Source organism: Chiloscyllium punctatum, chromosome 9 (genome assembly GCF_047496795.1).
Source record: "Chiloscyllium punctatum isolate Juve2018m chromosome 9, sChiPun1.3, whole genome shotgun sequence".
Lineage (NCBI taxonomy): Eukaryota > Metazoa > Chordata > Chondrichthyes > Orectolobiformes > Hemiscylliidae > Chiloscyllium > Chiloscyllium punctatum.
In genome coordinates, this window is record NC_092747.1 from 44,165,861 (window position 1) to 44,186,589 (window position 20,729).

The 20,729-nt window shown below is 41.1% G+C and overlaps 1 long non-coding RNA gene across 1 annotated transcript; it reads left to right on the plus strand.

Moving 5' to 3' along the window:
• Positions 1–9,838: 9,838 nt before the first annotated feature.
• LOC140481345 (uncharacterized) lies at positions 9,839–19,010 on the plus strand. The gene is made up of 3 exons (XR_011961506.1): positions 9,839–9,975; positions 11,769–11,929; positions 17,406–19,010. It is a non-coding gene; the product is annotated as an uncharacterized lncRNA (long non-coding RNA).
• Positions 19,011–20,729: the final 1,719 nt, after the last annotated feature.

The following is a 20,729-nucleotide window of genomic DNA, read 5'->3' on the forward strand; positions in this document are numbered from 1 at the left end:
AGGTATTTCCCTGTGGCTTTTATGAGGAGTACATAGAGAAAGGGAACCAAAGCCAGCAAGAAAAGCTGGCATTAATCCTTTACTCCAGAGAAAATGTGCACAACAGGAACTTTACAAGATGACATTTAAACGTGAGCACATTTCATAAGGGACGCCTTCAGCTGTACCATTGACTACATCATCCTGGCTTTTATGTCTCTTGTTTAACATCCATCTGATCATTCTTAGCTGGCAGTTGTCTCCATTGCCCAGTAACAATTGCTTTAAGTTCAGAAATATGTAATTCCCTTTGGCTTTTCTCCACCAATTGACAATCACCACAGTTCTTTTATCAACATAAACAGCCATGTGTTCCTATCGCCATGGGAGACTTTGAACTGTTCCTCAATGACAGCAGCTTTGAGGTGATTGGCTGCTTCATTTGAGCATGAATCTCTTGGGATAGAATGGTTCTTCTGTCAGGGAATCTGAAGCCTATTCTGTGTGGTGAAGTAAACCCTGATGGCTGTGGCTGATATGTCCCCTTTATGTATATTTCTGAGAAGATTAACAAGGTTGTGCACATGAAATATTGCACTGAGAGGTGGTGAAACTGGAAGCCAACACTTCCTCCTACCTCCTGCTAGACCACAACCACAGAATTTAACATCAAACCATCATCTCCAGGACTGTCACTGACCTCATACTCCCTAGCAATCTCCCCTCCACAACCTCCAATCTTCTACTTCCTTCCTGAGATCCGAAAAAAACAGGACTGACCTGGTGAAGCCATCAGTTCAACCTGTTCTTATCTAACCAAACTAATTTAATCCTGTCATAACACTTTTTTTCTTCTCTTGTTCACTCTTTTTGCACTTAAATCTTTGATTTTTGAAACACTCTCCATCATGTTAGTAGTTTCAAATTGCCTTACCCTGGCCATCTCCTGTTCAACAGGGTCACCCAGTCTCCGCCCACGCCACCATGACGGTTTGAGGCCTCTCCACTTCCACCTTGAACAGAACCTCAATTAGTTGATTTTTTTCATGTCCCGAAGTGTTCTCAAACAGAACTGAGTGATTTTCGTCCCTCCAAATCATCTTGATTTTTTTTAAGCTACTAACCCGTGTAGCCAATTAAAGATTTACAAGCAAGTCCATTATGGTCAATGCAAACCATCAAAAGTAAGGGGGAGGTAGGGAGACAGGAAGGGGCTAAATCAAAATGGAGGAAGAACTAAAGCACTGCATCTGCCATAGTGCCAACTTCTATCTGAAGGTATGGACACTGCATACTCCCTCTCCAAGGACACCTGGGCACAAACTTGACCACGCATACAGCCAATTGTTACATTGATGGAGGTTTACAAGATTGACGTGCTTTGGGACTATGACTGAGTGGCCTATTTAGAAACATTGGAACTCAGGAGCAAAAGTAGGCCATTCAGCCTGGTGACCCTGCTTCACCAATCATTTAGACCATGGCTAATAATTTTCCACATTGCAACTTTCTTGCTCTATCATAGAAAAAACATAGACATATAACATAACAGCGCAGTACAGACCCTTCGGCCCTTGACGTTGTGCCAACCTGTAAAATCAATCTGAAGCCCATCTAACCTGCACTTTTCCATTTTCATCCATTTGTCTATCCAATGACCATTTAAGTACCTTGACGGTTGGCATGTGTGAATACAAATCTGCAGATTTACACACTGAATTATAGATGTAATTATAAAAGTGGTGTTATGTCACCTTAAGCATTAATCAGGTGGAAACTTTGAATGTACTGGAGGCTTTCCATCCTCCTACAGATCTGTGACATCCAGTAAGTCAGACCTTACTAGAGCCCTTGATGTAATTAGTATCCAGAGATCGATTGGTCATTGTCTTTAATCTTAAACAATTTGAAACGTACTACCCGAAACATCTGGTACACAGCATTTCAAAGACTAACATCCCCTAAGTTAAAAAAATTCTCCTCAGCTCAGTTTTAAGTGACATGCCCCTTACCCTTAGCTTGTGTTCCTGGGTTCTAGGCTCGTCAGCCTGGGGAAATATTGAACTTGCATCTGTACAGCAATAACTTTGTAAGGTTTCAATCAGATCACCTCCCGGTCTTCTAAACTCGAGCGAATACAGACCTGTTTTCCTCAGTCTCTCCTCACATGACAACGTGCCACTCTACACATTAGTGGGAAATATATGTTGCAAGTATTTGCTTCCTCAGATAAAGGTACTGTACACAATGCTTCAGGTTAGACCACATAAATGTGCTCTATAACTGCAGCAAGTAACCTTTATTGTTGCACTCAAATAACCTTGAGATGAAAGGTATTTGCCCAATTGCTTGCTGTATGCCAGCTTTCAGTGACTTATGAACTAGGATTCTAGTCCATTTGGATATGAATCAATCCCAACCTCTCACCATTTAAGAAATACACTACCTTACTGTTTTTTTCAATCAAAAGTCATGACGTTACACTTATTGATATTATGGGAAGCACCATATCGGACTCTGACTGGTGTGGCCTGTGGTGAGATGAATGATAAAATTGGGCAAGATGGTTGTCCTGACATTTACTCCTTAATGGGATGAGACCATCACTGGCCAGGCCAGCATTTATTGCCCATCCCTAATTACCCAGATGGCAGTTAAGAGACCATCACATTTCTGTCGCTCTTGAGTCACATGTAGGGCAGGTGAGGTAACGATGGCAGTTCCCTTCCCTTACAGACATTAGTGAATCAGGTGTTTTTTTCTGACAATTGCCATTGGATTCATTGACATCATTAGACTCGTCAAGATCAGCTCATGACAACTTTCCTATTTTGCGGAAGTGATGTGATGAGATTCTCATCAGGGTGCAGCTAGTTTCCATTTGGTGTTGTTTATTGCTTGTTAAACAGCTTGTTAACAGCTCAGTTCACCATGGGTTTGTGATCTTACCAACTGCATCAAACAAATTGGGAAATCTTGACATGGAAACTAGAGCAATTTCAAAAGACATCCACGTTAGAGACTGGGCGCTAACATCTTATGTACGCATCACAGGGCACTAGCCACACTCACCCATGTCCAAGGAGATGGCATTTGACATGTGCCAACCTCTATGAATCCTCATGGGACATCTCTGACACACTTTCAGGAAACTTCTGCACTTCAATGCTTCAGCTATCATTGTAATGCTGCAGCAAGAACAGTACATGCCCAGTAACCTGTCTAAATGAGCTTCTGGACTGGACCAGTCTGCATTTTCAGGCTCTTCACTCACCGTTATAGCACTCACTCATCCTGAAGCTAATGTGAATGTTCACAGCATCGCTGCTTTAGATTGCCTTGCTCTTTTGCACTTTGCCATTATCCAAAGAGACTGGGCTCATATTACTAACATTTCACGATGCAATTTAGCACCGACACAAAAGAAGGAAGGTTTGCCATGGTGTCAGTAAGCCTAAGCCCAATCAAAGGAGGAATGCCTTCGCTCAGAGGGTCCCTGTACCGTGAGTGTAGTCTCTTATTCCCATCCAGACCTTCCTCAAATCGGTCAGAGTCAGGATCCTGTGGTCATCAGAGGTGAGCAGTTGAATGACAGGCAGCATGCCACCTGACTGGACTCTTCCTGCCCTATTATGGGATGATGTGCTCCTGGAATGAAAGAGGACACTATTACGTGGGGTGAATGTGATGGCACAGCTACTCTTGTTGGTGCAGATGGGGTGGTATCCCGAGGAAGTGAGATAGCAGCACAGAGGATGTGTAGAGTCAGTGGTACAGCAGTTTGGGGCTGGTGAGGATAGATGGAGATGTTGCAGTTAATAGTGAGAGGGGTACAGCATGAGCCTTGGTAGGAGGTAGTTATAGAAACAGAGCGATCTTAGAGAGAGATTGCAGTCCTTATGCTGGTAAGGTGGTGAATATTCTTCCTGCAGTGTTGGGCATTCCTACACACTGTCAAAGCAGTGGCAACATTGGATCAGGCTGCTATGGTCTGGTGTGTACTGCTGCTCCTGGAGAAAGAGAGAATGCCACCATTGCAGCACTCCATTCAGCAGGAGGTCCACAACCACATCTGCAAAGGGAAATGTAGGTCTCCACCTGTCTGCCATGTCAGGGGTGAATGTCAGGAACTGTGCTGAGCAGCTCCAGACAGACAGGATTTGGCTGGGCAGACAACAGCCTTCTAAAGATGACAGAAGCACTTGTGATGCCAATCATTCTGGAATCTTCAGTGAGTGGCGAGTCGCTCCAGTAATGGCATATGGTAAGATGGGGCAGGAGTAGGCACTATTCCTGGTGTAAGGGCTTAAAGAGCAATTCAAACTTTAATAGATATGGCAAGAAAACTCACTTCGCCTCGCTGTAAAGATTCACTCCTCCAAACTTGACATGACTTGCACCTAGCCAAAAAATGGTAAGACTCTACCCAGAATTCCATCTGGCAAGGTCTTACCCATTTGTTTACCCTGTCCTTGAAGATCCCTTGCATCATCCTCACAACTTATGTTCCCATCTAGTTTGGGCTATTAGTGAATTTGGAATTATTACAGGTGGTCCCACATCCAAATCATTTATATTGATTGTGAACAGTTTTGGCCGTAGCACTGATCTTTCAGGTCCCACTGATGACAGCCTGATATCCTGAGATGAGCTGTTGATTCACAACTCTACTTTCCATACATTAACCAATTTGAAATCTAAACCAATATGTTCTCCCAATCCCATGTACTCTAATCTTGTTCACTGACCTCCTATTTGGGGACATGATCAAAAGCTGTTTGAACATCCAAACACATTACTCCCACTAGTTCTTTTGTATTAGTGTTACTAGAGATTAAGGGGGAAAGTGGCAGCTTATTTTACTGAGCAGAAGGTACAAATGCATTTGAATTTGGTGGCAATGACAGCAGCCTGTGATCTAACAGTGCTCGGAATATAATCTCATAGAGGTGACGGAGGGTCTTGCCAGCTGGCAGGAGCCAGTTAACCACATACCAATCTGGCAGCTGAGAAAACACAGCAGGTCTTCCCTGGGATCAGTACTCTGGGGCAGAGGTTCTACCTTCCTTGAGCTATTAGGTGATAAGGCAGTGACAGGGCCTTAGCTCAGCAGTATCAATCAAGGCCCAGGATCAAGGAGCTGCCTAAACCGGAGGTAAGTAATGGCAGGAAGGGTTACCTAGGATAGGAGTCACAGAGTGAAATGTGGGGGATTGGCTTTTCTTGAGGTTGGGTCTCTGAATCAAGAACTGAGCACAATTGAAAGAGGAAGACCTGGCGAAGAGATGACAGGCAACCTGCACAGGTTATGTTCCCTGCATGGTGACAGGCTCACCTCCAGACAGGTTAATAGATGAGGCCTGTAAGTGGTTATTAATTGTCAACTTAAGGGCCTCAATTGACACTGACATGCAATGGCTGACAGTAGGCTGTCCTACACTTGACTCTACCGGGGTGAAGGATAGGGTATTCAACTGTCACCCTCATAATTAATTAAATACCATTCCTGTCTTCAAACTTGCAATCGGAAAAAACAGGATATTCCATCCCCAGGGTTTTCTAAGTCCCACAGGATTGCTGAGATTGTCAAGCTGCAAGTCATTTAGTGTTAAACTGTTCACTTATTTCCAAGACAAAACACTAGTTGGTGTCTCAAGGACAGCTAATCAGCATTTCTACCTGGATTCAAACCCCCATGTGATGCTTTTTGCTTTAAGAGGGGAAAGGTCTAATACTTCCCTGGAAATTCACCAGGATCCAGAAAAGAGAGAGCAGCTATAAGCAGCGAGATACTATGGCTCACTATGTCAAAATGCAAATGAGAATTCAGTCTCAGATCGTAAATACCAACTTCACAAGGAGTTAAAATGAGGCTGTAATCAAACTAGATTCAGTTGTTCTGTGTTTCCTCAAACACTCATTATTCCTCCTATTTATTACCAATCAATTTCCTCTATGCACTAAACTAAGATGAGGATATCCATTGTATCGCCAGTGAACATTGTGATCATTACATCCCCTCCTTTTTTCTCCTTAGTGACAAGAGGATTCTTTTGACTAGCTTTTATAAGTACGGTTAGCTCATTTGGCTGGTTTGCAATATCGAGTAATGCTGGTTCAAATCCCCAATTAGACAGGAATGATTATCTTACTACAAGCAAAGTAGTTCATTTTTGTGTATGGCCTAAAAGCCTTCTGCTATATGTTGTCATTGATATAACAAGTTTCTTTTTACTTGTTAAATTTTGATTAATTATGAGTTTTCAACCCAAATAGATGACAAGTACAGTCATTATTACAGTTGCTATCATTGGCAAATACTTGCTAACGAATATGATTGTCTACTAGGAAATTTCACGTCACTGATCATGGGTCCTGTTAAGTCAGATCCTAGAACTGCATCTCCGACAGCACATTTGGCAGGTGTTTATGGGAGGTGGTATTGGTCCTTGGCTTCGAGATTGTTATCATTCAATTCTCCGCTTCCTTTTCCATACTTTCTGTTGCTGTCACACTTTCTTAAAGAATTATTTCCCTTCTCTAAGTTGCATTTTTTCTGAAAAACATCTCCCATGTGTTGATATCTGTGTTGCATTCCTTAAGGGATACCACCGGGGAGTGCCTGCCTTGAGCTGGGTGAAGATGATTTACTTTGGTAGTCAGAAACCAGACATCTTAAGCACTTGGCCAGCCAAGTGCAGTTGGTTTTGAAAGATCATGACCTTGATACTGGCGCTGTTAATTGCTTCAAGAACGCTGATGTTAGTACACCTGCCAGCTGATGTGGAGAATCATGATGGTAGTTCTCAAGGATCTTGAGATTGTGACTATATGTAGGCCAAGCCTGCGAGCCATGTAGAAGAGTCAGAAGGTTGACTGCCTTATACACAAGGATCTTGGTATCATCACGGATGTCGCAGTCATCAAAGGTTCTCATCCTTAGCTGTCCAAAAGGTGGCGCTCACAGATTGGATGCCATGTTGAATCTCTGCATTGATGTCAGCTTGAGACAAGAGGTAGCTTCCCAGGTCAATTTGCCTTGTTGAAATAAGTCAACAGTATAAATGTAAAATTAGTTATGTCACAGGTAAGTTTCTACATTACCAACTGTGTTAAATTATATTAATTGTGGACTTGTACATTTTCTTTAAATTCCACCTTAAAGATTATCTTCAGAGTGCAGTGAATTGCCCTTTGGCTATATGTACCCATGCCATCCTGTATGCAAATAGAACAGACTTTCGATCAAACCTCTTCAAAAGTTGCAACAGTTGAGCAAGAAAAGCCCCAAGGAAATTCTTTCTGAATATTTCATTGGAAAATTCACTTGTAAAATCTCATCTGTCTGCTAGCCATAAGGGATATGAAACACAAAATAAATGATTTTACATTGTATTACATATAATGTACAACATAGAGACAGGCCATTTACTCCAAACAATTCATATTTGTGTTCATCTTTCACACAAGCAGTGATTTCCAGTGGAAATTTCATTGGAAAAGGTCACTTTAGCAAATCTCATCTGTCTGATGGCTCTCAGGGATATGAAACATGGAATGATTTCCTTTGCCCTGAATTATGTGGAACTTACAATATAGAAACAGACCGCTTATCCTAACAAATTAATATTTATATCTCACCTTTAGACCTAAATCCACCCATTTAGCTTGTGCTGAAACATTATTAATACCCTTTCCTAAAATTAACCGTCAAACCTAGTCTTAAACACTTGCTTGGTCTCTCCTTCAGTTGCAAATTCATGTGACCCCAAAGTTGTGAATGTACTGGCTTAATCTTAGACTATTGTCAGAGAGAGTCATGAAGTTGCAACAGAGTTTGGAGCAAGGATTGAAAACAAATTTTCAGTCTTCCCAATAGTATCCTTTGCCCTGATGGGGTGGCACGGTTGCTCAGTAGTTAGCACTATTGCCACACAGCACCAGGGACCTGGGTTTGATTCCAGCTTTGGGTGACTGTCTGTTGGAGTTTGCATGTTCTCATGTATCTGTGTGGATTTCCTCTGGGTCCTCCTGTTTCCTCCGACAGTCCAAAGATGTTCCGGTTAAGTGGATTGACCATGCTAAATTGACCTGTAGCACATAGACGAGGTAGATTAGCTATGAGAAATGCAGGTTTACAGGGATAGATTGGGGGAACATCTAGTTGGGATGCACTTTAAAAAGTTGGTGCAGACTCAATGAGCTGAATGTCCTCTTCCCACACTATAGGAATTCTATGATGATTCTAATCCAGGTAGTCATATATTATGAAATAACTGTTTTTCCGTAATGTTAACTGAGCAGAAAGAGAAGCTTAAAATCCTCAGATAGACATGGAAATGGGAGAATGGTTCAGGAGAGTGGAAATCAGAGAATAGGCCAACCAGTAGCCTTCAAAGTATTCTCAATGATTGGTCAATTTTGAGATAAGGCTGTTAACAGAGTTAGAGGCCTTGTGTGGGAAAAACACAAACATACAAGGAGAGTTTTTTCACATAATAATACCTCAGAGCATGCTTCACAACTGCCTTAATTTCCTAGACACAGCGCTGTTGGCCATTTTTGAACATATCTGTACACTCTGTGCCCTGTTCCTCACTGATATTAATGAAAAACCACATGTAAGAAATGTAGGTGCCAACTGACCCTGGAAAATCGTTGCAGTCTGCCACAAGTTATTCTGAGATGGGACTTGAAGTCAGAGTTTCTGGCTCAATTGGAGGAAACTATTACTGTGCAACAAGACTTCCCTGAACAATGTAAAAGGTTTTGAAAAAAACGGGGAAGGTGAGGAAAAGAATGTGTGGGCAAGTGTCTGATAGGGTTGAGAGGAGGAGAGATTAAATGATGTTTGTAGTGCAAAGGCAAAATAAGTGATAATGAAACAAATAAAGACATAGAAGATATATTCAGAAGGGATATGTATATTAGAATCCTTAATAGCTACTGTCCAAAAAAAAAATGAAATGGAACTAAGAAAGAGGAACAAGAGAGAAAAAAAATAAAAGCGGATCCATGATCTAAAATTGTTCAATTAAATTTTCAAGTCCAAAAGGTTGGATAGTGCTCAGTCAAAAGATAAGCTGGTGTTCTTCAAGCTTGTGTTGGTCTTCATTGAAACAATTTAGATGACCAAGGATAGAAAGATCAGCATGGACACAAGGTAGAGAATTGATCAAAAGCTATGTTCTGAAAATAGTCAGTTTGCATTTGGTCTCCAGAATGTAGAGGAGACGTATTGAGAGCAGCAATTACGGTATGCTGAATTGAAAGATAAACAAGTATGTTTGAAAAGGCACAGTGCTGTCAGAGAAGGACATTAAAAAGAAGCCACCAGCAAACAAATTCTCTCCTCACCTCCCCTTTTTATGTCACTCACCACGTGCAAACCCTCGCAGCAGCTGCACAAGGAGCTTAAAGGAAATGTTGCCAGGAGAGAATGATTCCCTCCTCGTTTGGTGGTGACATCATTCTAGAAATGGTGGGGAATGATCCACTAAATATGATGAGGGTGGAAGATGAGAACAGGGGTGACCCAATCATTGTTCTGTGAGGCAGTTGAAAGGACAAGAGCAGACGTGAATGGACATGGTTAAGGGTCCTACTAACCACCACAGAGGAAGAATCCTCATTTAGAAAATAAGACAATGCAACAGAAGCACTAATGTGGAAGAGTGCATCATCTGAACAGAGATAGAGATGGAGAAACTGAGAGAATCAACTGGCATTCATACAGCAAGCAGAGTGTGAGGAAATAATGTGAATGTAACTGTTGGAATCACAGTGCTTATAGTTAATATCAGTTGATAAACTATCGTTAGACACAGAGACAGAAGGGAAAGGAAGACTCAGAGATGGAGCATGTGAGGACAAATGAAAAGAATTGGTGGATGGAAACTGATTGTGCCTTCATTTGAGGAAGAAGCACACAACTCTTCAATCTTCCTGATCCTTCTGCTGCTGGAAATCTGAAATAAAAATTGTAGTACTCAGCAGGTATGGTGGCATCTGTGTAGAAAGGGTATCGATGTTTTAGCCCTGTGACCTCTATTGCGTGATTATTTAGTGTGTATCCTTGCATTTCATTTTTGCCTGGTATTTCATCCTTGCCAAAACATTTAAAATCCATTTGGAGCCATTGTAAGAAATTTGCTTCCATATGATGTCAATTAAGCATTGCACATGTGCTGAAATTTGAGCTGTTGGCTACACTTCCTGCATCCAGCATTAGGTTGGCTCCCAGTGCAAGACCAAATATCCATTGGGAATGTATGTTAATTATTTAATGAACTGACCCAAGTGTATGTCAGGCTGGCAGCTGATTGCATTCTTTTGCCGTGCTTATTATATCAACAGCTACCCATTTTTGGCACAAATTCCAAACCTAGCCCACAATTTTAACATTACTTGGAACATAATTGCGGATGATACAAAAATCGGTGGAGTTGTTGACAGTGAAGAAGGATGTGGCAGGTTATAGCAGGATATAGATAAGTTGCAGAGCTGGGCAGAAAGGTGGCAAATGGAGTTCAATGTAGGTAAGTGTGAAGTGATTCACTTTGGTAAGTGTAACAAGAAGATGGGGTACTGGGCTAATGGTCGGATACTTGGTAGTGTGGATGAGCAGTGGGATCTTGGTGTCCATGTACACAGATCTCTGAAAGTTGCCACCCAGGTAAATAGTGCTGTGAAGAAGGCATATGGCGTACTGGCTTTTATTGGTAGAGGAATTGAGTTCCGGAGTCCTGAGGCCATGTTGCAGTTGTATAAAACTCTGGTGCGGCCGCATTTGGAGTATTGTGTGCAGTTTTGGTCACCATGCTATAGGAAGGATGTGGAACGGGTACAGAGGAGGTTTACCAGGATGTTGCCTGGTATGGTAGGAAGATCGTATGAGGAAAGGCTGAGACACTTGGGGCTGTTTTCATTGGAGAAAAGAAGGTTTAGGGGTGACTTGATAGAGGTGTACAAGATGATTGGGGTTTAGATAGGGATGACCATGAGAACCTTTTTCCACGTATGGAGTCAGCTATTACGAGGGGGCATAGCTTTAAATTAAGGGGTGGTAGGTATAGGACAGATGTTAGGGGTAGATTCTTTGCTCAGCGAGTCGTGAGTTCATGGAATGCCCTGTCAGTAGCAGTGGTGGACTCTCCCTCTTTATGGGCATTTAAACGGGCATTGGATAGGCATATGGAGGATAGTTGGCTAGTGTAGGTTAGGTGGGCTTGGATCGGCGCAACATCGAGGGCCAAAGGGCCTGTACTGCGCTGTATTTTTCTATGTTCTAAAAATCATGGCATGATGTAAACGAATACAAACATGTTGAGCATAAGTTAATATCATTTCACATTCAGTGAAGCAACTAAGCAGCAATCATCAGGACCACAGCATCATCTCTTTTTCTTTCTGACTGATCACTTAGCAGAAATATTGTTGTTTATTTTGCATAAAGATTCAGTTACTTTGTGGCCTAAATAATCGACTTCTAAGGCTGCTCCTGGTGAAGAATGATTTCAGAGCTCCAGAGATCAATGTTATTTGCCTCAATTAACAAATTATAAGCATATATTTTCTTCCATTCAGTAATTACAGCAAAAAATTAGTTGCAAGTACTTGAATATTTATATTTTTAAATGTTTTATGAAGATTACTGACTGGAATAAAAGGTAGCTGATTGCTGCAGCTTAGCTCAAATATTTACAGACAGGGGGTGGGGTCACAATGAGGAATCTTAAAATGCCCTGCCAATCACAATTTCACTAACTCTCCTCTCAATTCCCTCCTAGCAGCCAGTCAGATTAAGAGGCTAGGCAGGAAAGGTAGAAGGTGGAACCTGAGAGTTGCTCAAGAAGGTCTAGGGCAACTGGGGCAAAGCAAAGGCAACGATGTGTGAGGAAAAGTGACACCAAGACGGGATCTGGATGGGATTTCTGAAGATCATTTTTTGGTAAGCAAATTTGCTTGTAAGGATAAATGAAACATTCCTATTCCTTTTAATCTATTAATACTCAATGCTTCAGTTGATAATTCCTGCCTCCCTGTAGCTGTCTTTTTTCCCCAAAAGAAAACACCGGCTGTCAAATGTCCAATCTAAATTTGATCCAAAATCTGAGAAGTTAAGCCTTACTTAAAAATTGCAATCACAGGCCTGCCTCTGCAGAGCAATGGATGCATTTAAACTGGGTTTCAGTTTCCTATTTCTATTAATTTCACCATTTTCATTTGTATTACAAAGGTGGGACTGATGTTTGTAAAAAATCTTTATTTTGTTACCCATCCCCTCTTGCCCTTAAACTGAATGATGTGCTAGACCACTTCAGAGTGTAGTCAACTTGATTTGGATGTGGAGTCACATGTCAACCAGACCAGGTAAAGTGCAGATTTTCTTTCTTAAAGGTCACAAGTGATTTTTGCAACAAGCAATATGGAGCAAGATCAGTCAGCCTAAAGTTCACTATAGCTTTAGCCTGGACTCTGGATTACTAAATCCAGCAACATTACACTATGCCACTATCTCTGCCTATGTCTATTCTTGTTTGGTTGCACCACGGCAAGGTACATTGGATGGGAGATGAATCACAAGTTGCAACCCGCTTACTGTGTACTTACAATCATCAATGTCTGTTTATTGAAAGCTACCTGCTACCTATTGAAAGTTGCTGTAAAACTTGAAGGGGTTCAGAAAAGATTTACAAGGATGTTGCAGAGTTAGAGGGTTTGAGCTATAGGGAGAGGCTGAGTAGGCTGGGGCTGTTTTCCCTGGAGCGTCGGAGGCTGAGGGGTCACCTTATAGAGGTTTATAAAATCATGAAGGGCATGGAAAGGTGACTAAGCAAGGTCTTTTCCCCATGGTAGAGGAGTCCAAAACTAGAGAGGATAAGTTTCAGGTGAGAGAAGAAAACTTTAAAAGGGACCTAAGTAGCAATTTTCTTTCATGCATGAATGGAATGAACTTCCAGAGGAAGTGGTGGAGGCTGGCACAATTACAATGTTTAAAAGGCACCTGGACAGGTAAATGAATAGGAAGGGTTTTGAGGGATAGGGGCCAAATGCCAGCAAATTGGACTAGATTAAATTAAGATATCTGGTCAGCATGGATGAGTTGGACCAAAGGGTCTGTTTCCATGCTGCATAGCTCCATGACTCAATAACCCTACTGTAAGCTGCTCATAAGACCTGTTCTGGAATGTGTCTTTTCTCTTATTTGGAGATAACTTCTATAAATTTAGAGGTAATTTCAGCTCCTTGCTTGATCTGCACTTTCCTGCTGGTACCCTTTCCAACTCTGTGAGAGCAGCTTCTGCAGCTTTATCATAGACCCCTGGTGAGGAAGAGGAGACCAGTACCATGACTGGTACCATCCTCATCCTGCTCCACCAGACAGACTGGCACAATGGTTGGCACCCTCACATGGTATTCTCATGTGATTTAACCCAATATGAGTTGGAATTGTCAGAGGTCAAATTTAAATGATGAATCCCTTTTAAAAGAGATCATACGTCAGGCAAAATGGATGTGGGTGAAGGAATCTGGAAGTGGCTCTGTAAATCACCTCTCTTTCCTCCACCACACAACAATACAACAGTTAGAAGCAGGAGTAGGCTATTTGACACCTAGAACCTGCTCTAGCATTCAATAAGATAATAACCAACCTGATTGTGGCCTTACACTTATTCTCTTTACCATCCTTTATAGTCATTGATCACTTGTCAATAAAAAAAGTTTAAATCAGTCTTAAATACATTCAATGGCTCAGACTCCACTGCCTCTTGATATGGAGAATTCTTCAGATTAATGAGCCTCTGAGTAAAATAAAATCCCCATAACTGAGTCTTAAAATGGAAACATCCCTCATTTTTAAAATATGTCCCCTAGTTCTACACTCCTTCCAAAGTGAAAACTCTTACACTTAGTTAGTAAACAGGAGGCACAGGGTCAGGATAAAACTTCATTTTCAAGTTGGTAAACTGTTACAAGTTGAGCACCACAAGGATCAACACTTGGGTCACAATTATTTACAATCCATTTCAATGACTTGGATCGCTGCACCAAATGAATGGTAGCTACTTTATAATAGCTAGGAAGATAAGGTGTGAAAGGTCCCAAAGAGCCTACAAAAGGATGTAGACAGATAAGTGAGTGGAGAAAGATTTGGAAAATCCATTTTGGCCAATTTATCTGAGAATTAGGGTAATCCAAAAATGATCATCCTTTTATCACAAGTCCTCATTATTTCTTCATATTTGTTATGAATGCTGTATGTATTCAGATAAAGAACCTTAAATTCTTTTTTTTAAATCATTCTTATAATCTGTGGTCTTATCTGCTGGAGCACTTATGTTTATGGCTTTGACCCTTCCAGCCACATCCTGGTCATGGTTATCACCCAACTCTTTAGCTTTGTCTTTTCAAGTTACTATGTCTCCCATCACATCTGCCATTACTTAATTTAAAGTTCTTCACTGTTCTAGTTAGAGGACTCACCAGAAACTGGTCCCAGCATTATTCAGATGGAAGTTGTCAAACAGTACAACTCCCACATTCCCTAATACTGGGGCCAGTACCTCATCAATTCCAACCCATTTTACCTCCACCAGTCCTTGAGCTACTCATTCAACTTTTTAATCTTAATGACCATGTGCCTAAGGCTCAGTTATGAATCCAGAAATTGTTACCTATCTGGTGCTACTTTTTAATTTAGCCCCATAGCTGCTCATAATGCTGAAGTGGAACCTCTTTCTCATACTATTTGTGCTATTGACAACACCTGCATCCACTCTCTCCCACTCCCAAGTTCTTCTCCAGCCCTGAGCAGGTGTCCTGAAACATGGCACGAGGTAGGGGACATAACCTTCCAAAGTCATCCTCTTGTTTTCAGAGAGTGGTGTCTATCTTCCTGTCTATACAGTCTCCTACAAACATGACATTTCAATTTACATACCCCATTTGAATTGCTCCTGTACACAGTGTCATGGTTAAATGGCTTTGCCCCTTCTGTTCTGCACTCACTGCCTCTTTTTTTCTGCTCTGGACTTGCCCTACACACCACCCTCCATCACCACGCTGGACCCCATCTGTCTACGAACGCCACTTCCCTCCCTCCAAGAACAAACCAGATCCTTCTCCCTGCTGGGCCTGATACCTCTTGGAGCTGAAAATATGTTGCTGGAAAAGCGCAGCAGGTCAGGCAGCATCCAAGGAGCAGGAGAATAGACGTATTGGGCATGAGCCCTTCTTCAGGAATGAGTTTCGGCTCATGCCCGAAACTCTGCTGCGCTTTTCCAGCAACACATTTTCAGCTCTGATCTCCAGCATCTGCAGTCCTCACTTTCTCCTGATACCTCTTGGACCCAACATCCAGCTTTCCCTCCCCCCTGCTGGACCAGATATCTCCCACCATCCTTGATCTATCCTAAACACTACATAACTTATCTGTCTCCCTTGTCACCTTGCATTTTGACATGCTACCCACATGGCCTCCAACTCTCTGGCAAACCTCCCCTTACCCATTTTGCATCAACTCAGCTTGCATTCTATCTAGTATCCATTTGGAATTTTACCCAACTGCCATCCTACCCCAACCTACTAGGCACCCTATCCTCCTGACTCACTGCTCCCTCCCATTTGGCATCTTACCCACTTGGCATTCCAAATCACACTTAACTTTACAAAATGTACATACCATTTGACTGCAGCTATTGAAGTGGCTATCTGGGATCTGGAGATTTACAGGTTGCTGATTGCTGTAAAAACAGGAGATCGCCACTCCTCAGAAATTCCAGCCCAGTATTTACCAAGAATATATTCACTTAACAGCAGGTATCTCTTCCCAGAACTGCTTTAGCTCCAAGCTTTTTAGCAGACTCTTTCTCATATTTCCACAGTTACAGTTACATCACAACACATCTTAGAGCTCATGTGCATATCCATTAAACCTTATATCTACATGATTGTCAGGGTACCAGTGTTCATCAGCCCATAGATAATGTCAGCATTTCCCACTGACATCGGCTAATGTTTCTCAAGTTTGAAAATGAATGGTTGTTGCTTTCATATCATTCTTAAAGATGAGCCTTATAGCACAATGATGCGTTGCTATTTGGGTCAGAAGTTTTGGGTTCAAGATTCACATCAGGACTTGTGGTGGCAGTAAGAAAGTTCCTGGCTGATTTCAGCAGACTGTTAATCAGTCTAGAAACCCTTCCACAATTTCTGCATTATTTTCATAAAGGGAAGAAGTATATGTGAGTATACACTTTAAAAAATGAGTTCTGAGGAAGGGTCACTCGACCCAAAACGTTAACTCTGATTTCTCTTTACAGATGTTGCCGGATCTGCTGAGGTTTTTGAGCAATTTCTGTTTGTGTTTAAAAAGGTGATGCTTGCAAGAAGCTTTGAAGAGGAGATCTGGGGTCTTACTAGTCTTATTAATCCAAATATGTTGCCATACAGAAATCTCTTGGGAATGTATCCACCTTGTAAATATATGCAAGCCAAGTTTGAAGGCTAGGCTACTAGTATGGTAGTTCATGGAGGCATGCCTTCCAACCTTGCTCAGTTGCCTCAAGATTTACCTTTGAGGAGTCTTTCACATTTACAAATTCACCCTTCCATGAGACACTGAAGATTTTCCACAATGATGAAGATGAAAATCATTGAGCTTCCTTTCACTATAGTTCTGGTATGCTCATGCCTCACAGAGTGATATGGAATGCTTTGTATAAAAACTAGTGGAAGGGAACTAGTCAGAGTTCAGACAATTACCCTGGATCAAGAAAACATCGGCAACATCCAGCAAAGTTCCACTAAAAAGAAAGACTCACAACATATGCAGTGAGATGATTAGAATCCATACTGTTCTGTAACATTAGTTCAGAGAGATAACTCTATTTCATTGTTTTATGACAAAAATTAATTTACTCTTACCAATATAGAGTCGATAGTCAGAGACTATTTCCCAAGGCAGAAATGACTAACACGAGGGGTTTAAGCTGGTTGGAGGAAAGTATAGAGGGGATGTCAGAGGCAGGTTCTTTACATAGAGAATTGAGAGAGCATGGAATGCGTTGCCAGTGGCAGTTATGGAAGCGAGGTCATTGGGGACATTTAAGAGACTGCTGGACATGCATGTGGTCACAGAAATTTGAGGGTGCATACATGAGGATCAGTGGTCAGCACAACATCGTGGGCTGAAGGGCCTGTTCTGTGCTGTACTGTTTTATGTTCTAATATTGTAGAGCTTCCAAAACATGACACCACAGAAATTTGTTTCTGAAATTAATGCAATCTTAAAAAAAGGAAGATTAAAAATTGACCTTTGATTTTGTTTTGATTTATGTAAGAAATAGCTCTATAATTACCATGTAACAGCCTAAGAAAGTAATAAATATTGTAAAAATAATTCTCCGTCTTTCTCCATGAAGTTTCTAAAGCAGTGTGCGGAGCTGATACTGACACATGCAGTCTAGCTTTGTTACCTCTGCCACGGCAATGACACTAGCACCAGCCCTGATAGATGACATTCCTGAGCATGAATAGGTAGAGGATGTCCTGCCCCACATTTAAACCAAGTCTGGGAATTGTCAACACAACATTCAAGCTATGGAATGATTTCATGGACTGGTGGACAGAACTGAAGGGATCTGCCTTGAATATCTATACCTTTAGGGTACTGAATGACAGATTGACATCAGACAACAGCCGGTCTTCTAGAAATAAAGTACACCAACACTCAGGAAGAAAGAAAAACTTTAGATTGGGGAGAACTTTTCAAGATGCCCCAATGCTGACTCCACTCCAAAACCTTGATTAGCTCAAGAAGATATTGGGTGATTGAAAGGTTTTCAAGGAAAATTCATGCTGCATGTAGAATGACAACCGGGTTAGCTCAAGAAGACCAAGTACTGGGACTGCTACCACCAGCCAGGGGAGGTAAGCATCACTGTTTCTTCTGACATTTTCCTGGTTGGAACGATGAACCATTCTCATCTGTTATGGGCCATTTGTCTTCATTCTTGGTGAAGGACTTTTGCCCGAAACATCGATTTTCCTGCTCCTCGGATGCTGCCTGACAGGCTGTGCTTTGCCAGCACCACTCTAATCTAAACTCTGGTTTCCAGCATCTACAGTCCTCACTTTTGCCATCTGCCTTCTCTGCCTTTTAGCTTATGCATCGTCTATCAATCATTGACTCTTAATAGACTGCATCAAAACCACCTATCACTTTGATCCATTTTTGCATAATCTCTGATTCCCTAACTAAATTTTACAATTGCACTTTACAGATTGTCAAGAAGTTGGAGTTGTTTGATCTGTGCCATTTTGATCAAACAGTTACAGCAGATTTCAGTCGGATTATACCAACTGTGATGTACCTTTCATATGGCTGATATATTGTGAAGTGGATTTGGAAAATTCTACTTCAAAGGAAGCTAACAGTAACATGATTCTTGAGACCTAAAGGTTTAAGGGCTCGAGCCTGAAATGGCACAGTGTGTGCTCAGATTTCTAATTATTAATTCTAGTGGGCAAGATTTATTGTAGAGTGGATATGTGGAGTCATTTCCGAATATTATAACATTTAGTTTGCTAAACTTTTATGCTTTGTTTGTTCATTAATATATTAAGTACTATGGTGTGTGACGTGTAACCTATGCAGTCATGTATGTGCTATTGTGAGGCTATGTCAAGACCAGGAAGGCAGATGTAAAACAGTTGTTAATTTCTCAGATGTGCATTTCTGTGAGAGATGAATTTATAAATGTTCACATGGGATAAATTTCACAAGTGGCAACTGCTGTTAAACCATATAGACAGCGGATCCTTCTGTAAAAACCCTAAATTGTAAATTTAATTTAAAGCACAATTGTGTTACATTTTCTTTTTTACAATAGATCACTGTAGTAATGTCTTGCACGAAGTCTACTGGGCTTTCTTGTGTCAGTCAATTCACTTAAATGTAAGTTCGTGGCCTTCAGTTTGATCGATGGGTTGTCTACCAGAGTGAATATGTCAGTTTGATGTATAAATGCAAGTACATTTAAATGATAGAAAACATCAAACATAACGAGTGGCTTGAAAATCTGGCACATAGAGTTTTGCATTTACTGTGAACTACAAATCCTTTGTTATGATTTAAAGTGAAAAGGTTTAGCTTCATAAATTAATAGTTTAAATCTTGCCCTCTACCAGTTCACAAAATCATATCATATAGGAGACCACAAGCCATCTCTGTAGAACTAACTAGTTAACTCCACTCCCACTATCTATACCCACAACCGTGTGACTTATTTCTTCAAGAATTTGCGCAATTCTCTTCAAAAGTTATTCCTGAATCTGCTTCCAACACCATTTTAGATGTTGAATTCTGGATCATAACAACTCTATGCTTAAGCAGCAACAACAAAAATTGCTAGAAAAGCTCAGCAGGTCTGGTGGCATCTGTGGAGAAAAATCAGTTAATATTTTGGGTCCAGTGACCCTTCTTCATTCACAAAAGTTATATGTTGGTTATCCATGTGATACAGTTTACAGGCTATCACATTAGTGCATAAAAACAAGAAATGACCAATTAACAAGAATACAATAACTGAATGCCAGAAAAGTGAAAGTACTGCTGAAGCTTTAGGTGACCACCCATGAAACATGTACCACCAATGATGCGCAGTAAGGTTTCCTAAATGATTTGAATAGCAAACAAATCAATCATGGCTGTAAGTCATAGCAGTTTCTTGCCATAAGAAGCCATAGTGTACTATTGCTAAATGAGATACTGTGTGAGAAGGCCCATAATTTATTAAATGCCACTTGCGTAGGAATCCTACTTGATTGATTGGTGTTGCAATGCTGATTATCGCCTCCCATTCTTTGATTATGTACTGTTTATGTCTAATTGCACCACAAATAACATATTTTTTCTTCTCTAAATTTGTTGATTGGTAGTCACTCTCTCTTGTCATTAAGAAAAACAGCAGGAATGCTATTTACCCATGAATGCTATTTTAGGGATGATTTTGTGAATGTCTGCATCCTTGACTGCTAGCTTCCTCCATATGCAAGTACCCGTGCTATGCTGCAATTTGCATAGTTTAAAGGTAGGGCTGTGAAAGGGGGAGAGTAGGCCTTCTGAAAATTGTTCACAATCATCCTCTTGGTGGCTTTGGTTGTTTCCTTCCAGCTGTTTGCCATAAAACACAAATGTCCCAATTGTGATGAAGTAGCTAGTCCATGCCATTGTGTCAAACCATGTAGCTCTTACAAATTAGCAAATCTCCAAACCATTTTGGTCAGAAACCAGTTTACTAAATCTCTATGTGCTAGTGGTTTGGTCCATGCAGCAGATAATTTAATAGCTTCCCTAGTTAATTGTCTAACTCTAGCAATCTTATTTTATAAGGTCTCCATTTCCATAGAATTTAACACCCCTATTCCTGCTTTCAGTAAGGCAACAAGCATTTAGTTTTGTGTTACATTTTGCTTACCTTTATCCTGGGGTTTCCTTACTCCATTCTCCTGCAGAAGTTGATTCTTATCTCAGCCCTGTACAGGACATTGGTCAGGCCATTTTTGAAATATTGTGTGCGATTCTGGTCTCTCTTCTATAGAAAGGATGTTGTGAAACTTGAAAGGATACAGAAAAGATTTACAAGGATGTTGCCAAGGTTGGGAGGTTTTGAGCTACAAGGAGGGGCTGAATAAGCTGGGGGCGCTTTCCTTGGAGCGTCGGAGGCTGAGGGGTGACCTTATAG